General features: G+C 48.4%; 2 pseudogenes; both read left to right on the forward strand.

Moving 5' to 3' along the window:
• The first annotated feature begins 1,629 nt into the window (after positions 1 to 1,629).
• Positions 1,630 to 3,070, forward strand: LOC144180628 (uncharacterized; annotated as a pseudogene).
• Positions 3,071 to 4,894: 1,824 nt separating this feature from the next.
• Positions 4,895 to 5,919, forward strand: LOC144180629 (uncharacterized; annotated as a pseudogene).
• The last annotated feature ends 525 nt before the right edge of the window (positions 5,920 to 6,444 follow it).

The raw sequence follows: 6,444 nt of genomic DNA on the forward strand, positions 1-6,444 counted from the left end.
AATGTTCAGGCGTGTGCGTTTGCGTGGTGTCTCACGCGGCCAACTAAGGGCTGGAAGTTTCTAAGTCAGCTGCAGTATTTTCCTCAGAAGCGGGACGTCGCTCTCACCCAGGCCATAAATAACGCTGCGACACGCGTCTAAGCGCACGTGGATGCATGTTGACGCGCAACGGCTGCACCATTTTCGCCACATCTGGGACGCAGTAAAAGTGTTAAACAAACACCCACAAACGCCGCACAACACACTGAAACCTTTGCACTTTCGCGGAAGCCTGGAAAACTCCGGTGAGGGCATCGCTTTCTCATTAGCGACGTGCAGCCCCGTTTGTGTGGTCATAAAACGCCGCGGGGAGTCTCTCGGCGGCCTCGCGCTCGTCCAGCCCTGTGAGCACTGTACAGTGTTCAATTCACAAGTCGCAGTTGCTTGCGACCATTGTGCTCTTTAGAGACCCCTGGCCGTATTTGGGACCACGCGTTTGGGACCCCTGGTCTAGAGGCTTCATCTAGCTGTCAACAGTGCTCGAACGAGGTCGAGGAAGTATTGATTGATTGTGGGGTTTAACGCGCCGACGCAACGCAGGCGATGAGGCGCGCCGTAGTGGAGGGCTCCGGATTAATTTTGACCACCTGGGGATCTTTAACGTGCGCCGAAATCTCAAACACACGAGCGTTTTTGCTTTTCGCCTCCATCAGAAAAGCGGCCGCCGCGGCCGGGAATCGAACCCGCGACCTCGTGCTCAGCAGCGCAACGCCTTAGTCACTGAGCCACCGCGGCGGGTAGGTCGAGGAAGTAATAAATTTCACGCCCCTCCACACATATGGCGACCCCAACGATGGTGGCCCCCGAGTGCCCTCACACCAGCCACCATCTTGGCCGGTAGACATCTGACCACACTGCCACTGCACGAAGAAAATGTTCTCGGAAAGCCTCAATACTTCGTTTCGAGGGCTGTGATCGAAACGAAAACAGTAGCTACATCTGATTCTGAATGTTAGGTGCAAGGAATACTTGGGTGAGCTTTGTTCGGCCTACGCCTCAAAGCAAACGAAGGGAGGGGTTCCTGGGATCGGCGACGTGATTGCTGTGGAAGGCTGGGATTGTGAGAGCAGTGTTTGCCGGTCGAGACGGCAAAATCCCCCTTTGTGTGGACAGGGGGGAGTAGGGTGAGGGGGGAAACAGTGAAGCACTCATTTCAATTTCCATTTCCTTTGGAAATATCTTGTCTCATTCCGGAGAAGGGGGTGGCTGGGGGTTAGGGCGGGAGAACGACTCTGAGGGCCCACGCACAAACGTCGCTTCGGCGATGGCTAAAATTGGTCGCCGTCTCCGAATACAAGTACGAAATAAAAAGTTAACGATGCGCTTTTTTTGAGTATCTTTTAAAAACACCTCGAGAACCGATGTACTTCCGCGTCCGTTTCCCCTTTCCTACAAAGGCCTTCCGTCGATCCGCCACCTCCGCCCCTTTTTCCCATTCTCTCTCACTACGCGGGGCGGTCAAGCGACGGCATTGTAGGCCAAAATAAATTAAGTTGACATTGAAAGATTGTTTCGTCTGCGTTGTTCTCCAGCTCGGTATAGTATAAGTTCGGCCTGCGTATTCGTCCTTTTTGTAGACGTTTGGCCGCCATGTCTGTCGATACAGAGCACGTGCAACCGTAGCCTTGGCCTTCTTACCGCCCGCAAGTATTTTTTCGGTGTTGAAGACGGCAGCCGCAAACATTACGTTGTTGTGCTGCATTTGCAAGAAAGAGTACTATACTACCTAGACGTCATCGTCAAATCTGCGGAAGCATCTAGAGGTGAGTTTCATCTTTATAGGGATTCGGGTTACGCATGTCTATTTGATTGGATATATTGAAGAACTATGCAGATCCATTTGAAATGAGTGTACTTAATTTAAACTTTTGTTGCGCGCAGAAAAAACACCCGACGGCCATGAAGGAATTCGACTCTAAGAAGAGGAAAGCCGCACATGGTCCCACCGCGGAGGAGAAAAAGAGGCGCGCGGGAGGAAGCTCGACGCAGACACTGGAATCCTGGCTTGCAGCAGCGAGTCGACCTAAGGCTCTGTCACAAAGTCGCATAGACAGGCTAATAGTGAACTTCGTGGTGGAACATATGCAGTGTTTTTCGGTCGTTGAAAATGAACAGTTCCGGTGTTTCATTAACGCACTGCAACCATCGGCAGCGGTGAACAGAAAGTAGCTGGTCAATCAGATTGACATCCTCTACAAAGACCACAAAGCGTCCCTCATCGCTACATTGGAGGAAGCATAAACGGTCTGCTGCACAGCTGACTGCTGGACTGCCTCAAACAGTTGAGGCTTGCGAAATATTAGCCAACTGTATCTCTTCGCGCAAATTTCAGAACGTAGAACCTAAAAAAACGAAGTCGTTTATAGTATATTTCGTTGGCCACTTCAGCAATATTTTTAAGAAGGATTAACAAAAAGCAATAATTGTTGTTTTAACGGTAAACAGGCGAGTAAGCATAAAATGTGATGTGTTGCACGTCACTTTTACGTTTCGTCGAAAAAAAGAAGAAAAGACGCATAGGAATTCGAATAAATGAAGACTCGCCGCAGATCTCTTCTGCACGTTGTTCATTAACGTAAACGTAAGATACCATAGCATTGTTCACCCTCCCACCTAACCATGGTGGATTCTAAGTTATTTAGCAATTACTTTTAAAATTGTAAATAACACCTCAAGGCAATGCGGCTGTGATATTTTCGTCCGCGCAATTTGCGCGACAATTGTGAACTTTTCAAGACCCCTTTATTACTTCTAATTGACTAGATTTGCGTCGTTTGTAATATTAATACTTATTCTCTGTTTCTTGCTAATTTTCCATAGAAGCTTTCTGGGTGTGACGGTTCACTTCATAGATGAACAGTCTCTGGAAAGAAGATCCGCAGCGCTCGTGTGCCAACGGCTCCCTGGTCACCACACCTACGACGTCATCGCTACAGCGCTGTACGCAGTACTTGTGGAGTACAAGATCCTGCACAAGACATGCGTCGTCATTACGGACAACGGTTCAAATTTTGTGAAAGCCTCCAGGTAAGTTACAGGCCTGCTCCCGTTTTAATCTAATTGTCTATACTGAAGCTTGAAAATTGTAATATTTCGGTTCTTCTCAAAAGGAACTATATTAAGCTGGAGTATAAATGTAAGCATGACTTCAGCCATGCTTCTTTATGATCGCAATAATTTGCCAATAAACTATTAAGTTTCGCATGCATCACTTAGGAACCGTGCTGCCTGTAGAAATTTTCACGCGAAACTCTGGGCCGCACTGAATTTTTGCATACTTAGGTTTATTTTTAACTGTACTTTTAACGACGAAACCTAAATTGCTTTTTAGATGCGACGCATCTCTTGCTCTGAGGCATGTGCCTCCTGCGTCGGCGTCCGGCGTTGTCCGCACGCCACCTGCGCATGCGCGACTCTCCTCCGCTCTTCTCTCCGACAGCTGTGCGCAACACTCTCACTCCACGTTATTATCATAAACAACAGCTGCGTGCGCGCACTTCGCTCGCTTCGCTCCGCTTCCGTCGCGCAAGTGCGCGCATGCGCGACTCTCCTCTGCTGTCTCCTCTCCTTCAGGCGCTGTGAATATAAAGCGGGTAGCGCGGTGCGGTGGTTCAGTCAGCGCTCGCTGTCGTTCGACTTCGGGTAACTTTGCATGACGACTGCGTGCTTGACTTGATTCTTCCGATGAAGACGTGATGGAAGCGATGGTCCCTTCATGAAAAGTAAAATTACGCCCATCTTCCCGCGTATGAGAACACCCGAATGTGATGGAGTGCATCATACGCGTTCACAACACGTTTCACCGGATTTAGAGAATCAACCCAATGGAAACGCCAATTGAACTCCCCGATGCGTCGCATCACACCAGGGTTCCCTCGCGGGAAGATGGGCGTAATTTTTTATACTTTTTTAGGGTCCCAAAGTAAAACACAGATAAGTTGTAGAGGTATTTCTTTGTTCTTTTTTTTTAAAGACCTCAGATTAGATAAGGCGAGACGCGATGCAGGCACGTACAACACGCTAACTTCACGCACTGTGTCGCCCAGGATCCTTTTAAGACTCGGAGTTCTGTTTTATTAGGTTTTTTTTCCATTTCAAAGCCTACCATTGTGTTATATTAGAAATTTGTTTCTGTTAAAAGCGCACCACAGATGTATGTCTGCCACGGTAGTCGTCGGGGTTATCGTCCCTTTTAAAGCGAAGCTTTAGCTATCGCACTGATGGCGTCTGTAATGTGAAACCGCCGGGGGAAATGAAAGGGAACAAATGCTCCCCGGGTCCAGAATCGAACCTGGTTCCCACGCGTTATGCAGGCGGCGTCTATCAAATTTCTCATTTTCGACTTGGTTTAAGCGGTTTGGAAAACTCAGACGACCAGCAAAGAATCCGCCACAGAAAGCTTTGCGTTCAACAATCATCGTCGTTAGACGGAAGGGTTCAGGATTTTCTAAATAATATTAACGTTCGCTCCCTCCTGGTCTGTGACCAACAGCGTTCTTAAAATGTCATTATTAAGCGCTAGCTTTCTCGTTATCGATATTTGTTTCGTAGTGGTTTGCGCTTTCATTTCATATACTTTATTCATCTAGCCCAATATATGGTGTGAATGCTGTATAAAAAAGTTCACCCACAAGCTCGTAATTTACACTTTTCATGACGCAGGATCTCTGGAGAAACAGGGGAACATGGGGAAGACGTGGTCGCAAATAGCATCACGGAGGTGCTAGACAGTGGATCAAATAACTCATCTCACGAGATACACCTGCCATGGCACAGGAGGTGTGCCGCACAGACTTTGAACCTCGTCGCTTCGGTCAATGCCGGAAATGCCTGCAGCAACGCCAAGTACGGCGAAATGGCGAGGACGGTTTTTGGAAAATTAAAGATTGTTTGGAGAAAACAAGCTCAGTCCGTGCAAGCAGCCGAAGCCATAAAGACTGCCTTGGCAAGACAGCTCCCCGTGCCAACCGCAACACGATGGAATTCTCTCTTCAACGCTGTGAAGTTCATCAATGAAGTCCGAAAGGGAGGGTGGACGCTACATTCGACGCACTTTCGCTGCCATGATTGCAGAAAGAGGAATACCGCTTCATTGACGAATACTGCAAGTATATTTCGATTATTTGTTTACGATTAAGCAGCTCGTTTATTGTATTTCTTTATTTTTACAGGCGATGTACGCTGTGGCGAAGGCGCTGGAAATCTTGCAAGGAGAACAATACATGTACATGGGCGTCCTACAGCCAACGCTTCACTCCCTCCGCTAAAGTACTGCAAACCCCTTGCTAGCACCCTTCAGGGGGCAGTCACGAAGCGGTGAGCAAAATCTGGTTCCATCTCATCACGTGATCCCGCCAGGACGCACATGCGTGCGTACCAAAGATAGTCCACTTTTTATATAACTTGTACTCGAAGTTAAACCTCCACATCAGTACCGTACATTGTTCCTGTAACCTCTGTCAACACAGGTTTTCTCAAGTCTGGAGGATACCAGTCTTGCCCTGGCAACGGCAGTCCATCCCAAGTTCAAGCTCTCCTGGATGGTAGAAGAGCGGAGCGAGGCAACGTTTCACCTTCTTGAGGAAGAGTGCTGAGCGCTGGAAGCATGACAACGAATTCTTCCAGCTGCCGCAAGCCTCTCTCTCATCCACCGGGGTGCAACAGTGGGTAAACGATCCAGGAACAAGTCTGAGCGAGCTGTCGAAGTTCCCCAAGATAAATAAGATCTTCATACAGCGGAATGCGGGGATTCCATCCAGCGCACCCGCTGAACGTCTCTTTAGCAGAGGATGTGACGTATCCGCCATCAAGAGAGGGAAGCTCTCCGATTCCAACTTTAAAAAACAACTAATTCTATGCTACAATGATGTTTGCAAATAAATGTCTTACAGCGAGAGTGCAGCAACAACAAAATAAAGTTCCTTATGATGGATAGAAAACTTCCGTCATAAAGAAAAATGAGGCGTACACAACAATTATTGGTTTGGGCATGAGTGTGCATCATTTTAGGTTCCCCTCGTGTAGGCTTTACTACGTGTAATTTTATGCAGAAATGCATTATAGTCGGGGGTTGTCGTGCGTCCCTTGGCCGGCGGGCGCCGGGCGTCTGATGATGATTGTGGCATGATGCCCCTAGGGATTGGCCAACCAAACAATCCATCACGAGATAGCTTCGCGTTCAACCACCATCGTCATCTTTCCGTAGGGGAACCGCTGAAGAAGAAGGAGAAGACGACAAAGCTGCGAAGAGGAGGGCTGCGTGAGTTTTGGCTACCGTTATCCTCCTCGGCCGGCGCATCTTCCCGATCTGAACCCGGTCGAAGAGCGGCGCAGCGCGTCTGATGATGATTGTGGCATGATGCCCCTAGGGATTGGCCAACCAAACAATCCATCACGAGATAGCTT

This window comes from Haemaphysalis longicornis, unplaced genomic scaffold (assembly GCF_048455015.1).
Source record: "Haemaphysalis longicornis isolate Haplotype H1 unplaced genomic scaffold, Haemaphysalis longicornis Haplotype H1 scaffold_4, whole genome shotgun sequence".
Lineage (NCBI taxonomy): Eukaryota > Metazoa > Arthropoda > Arachnida > Ixodida > Ixodidae > Haemaphysalis > Haemaphysalis longicornis.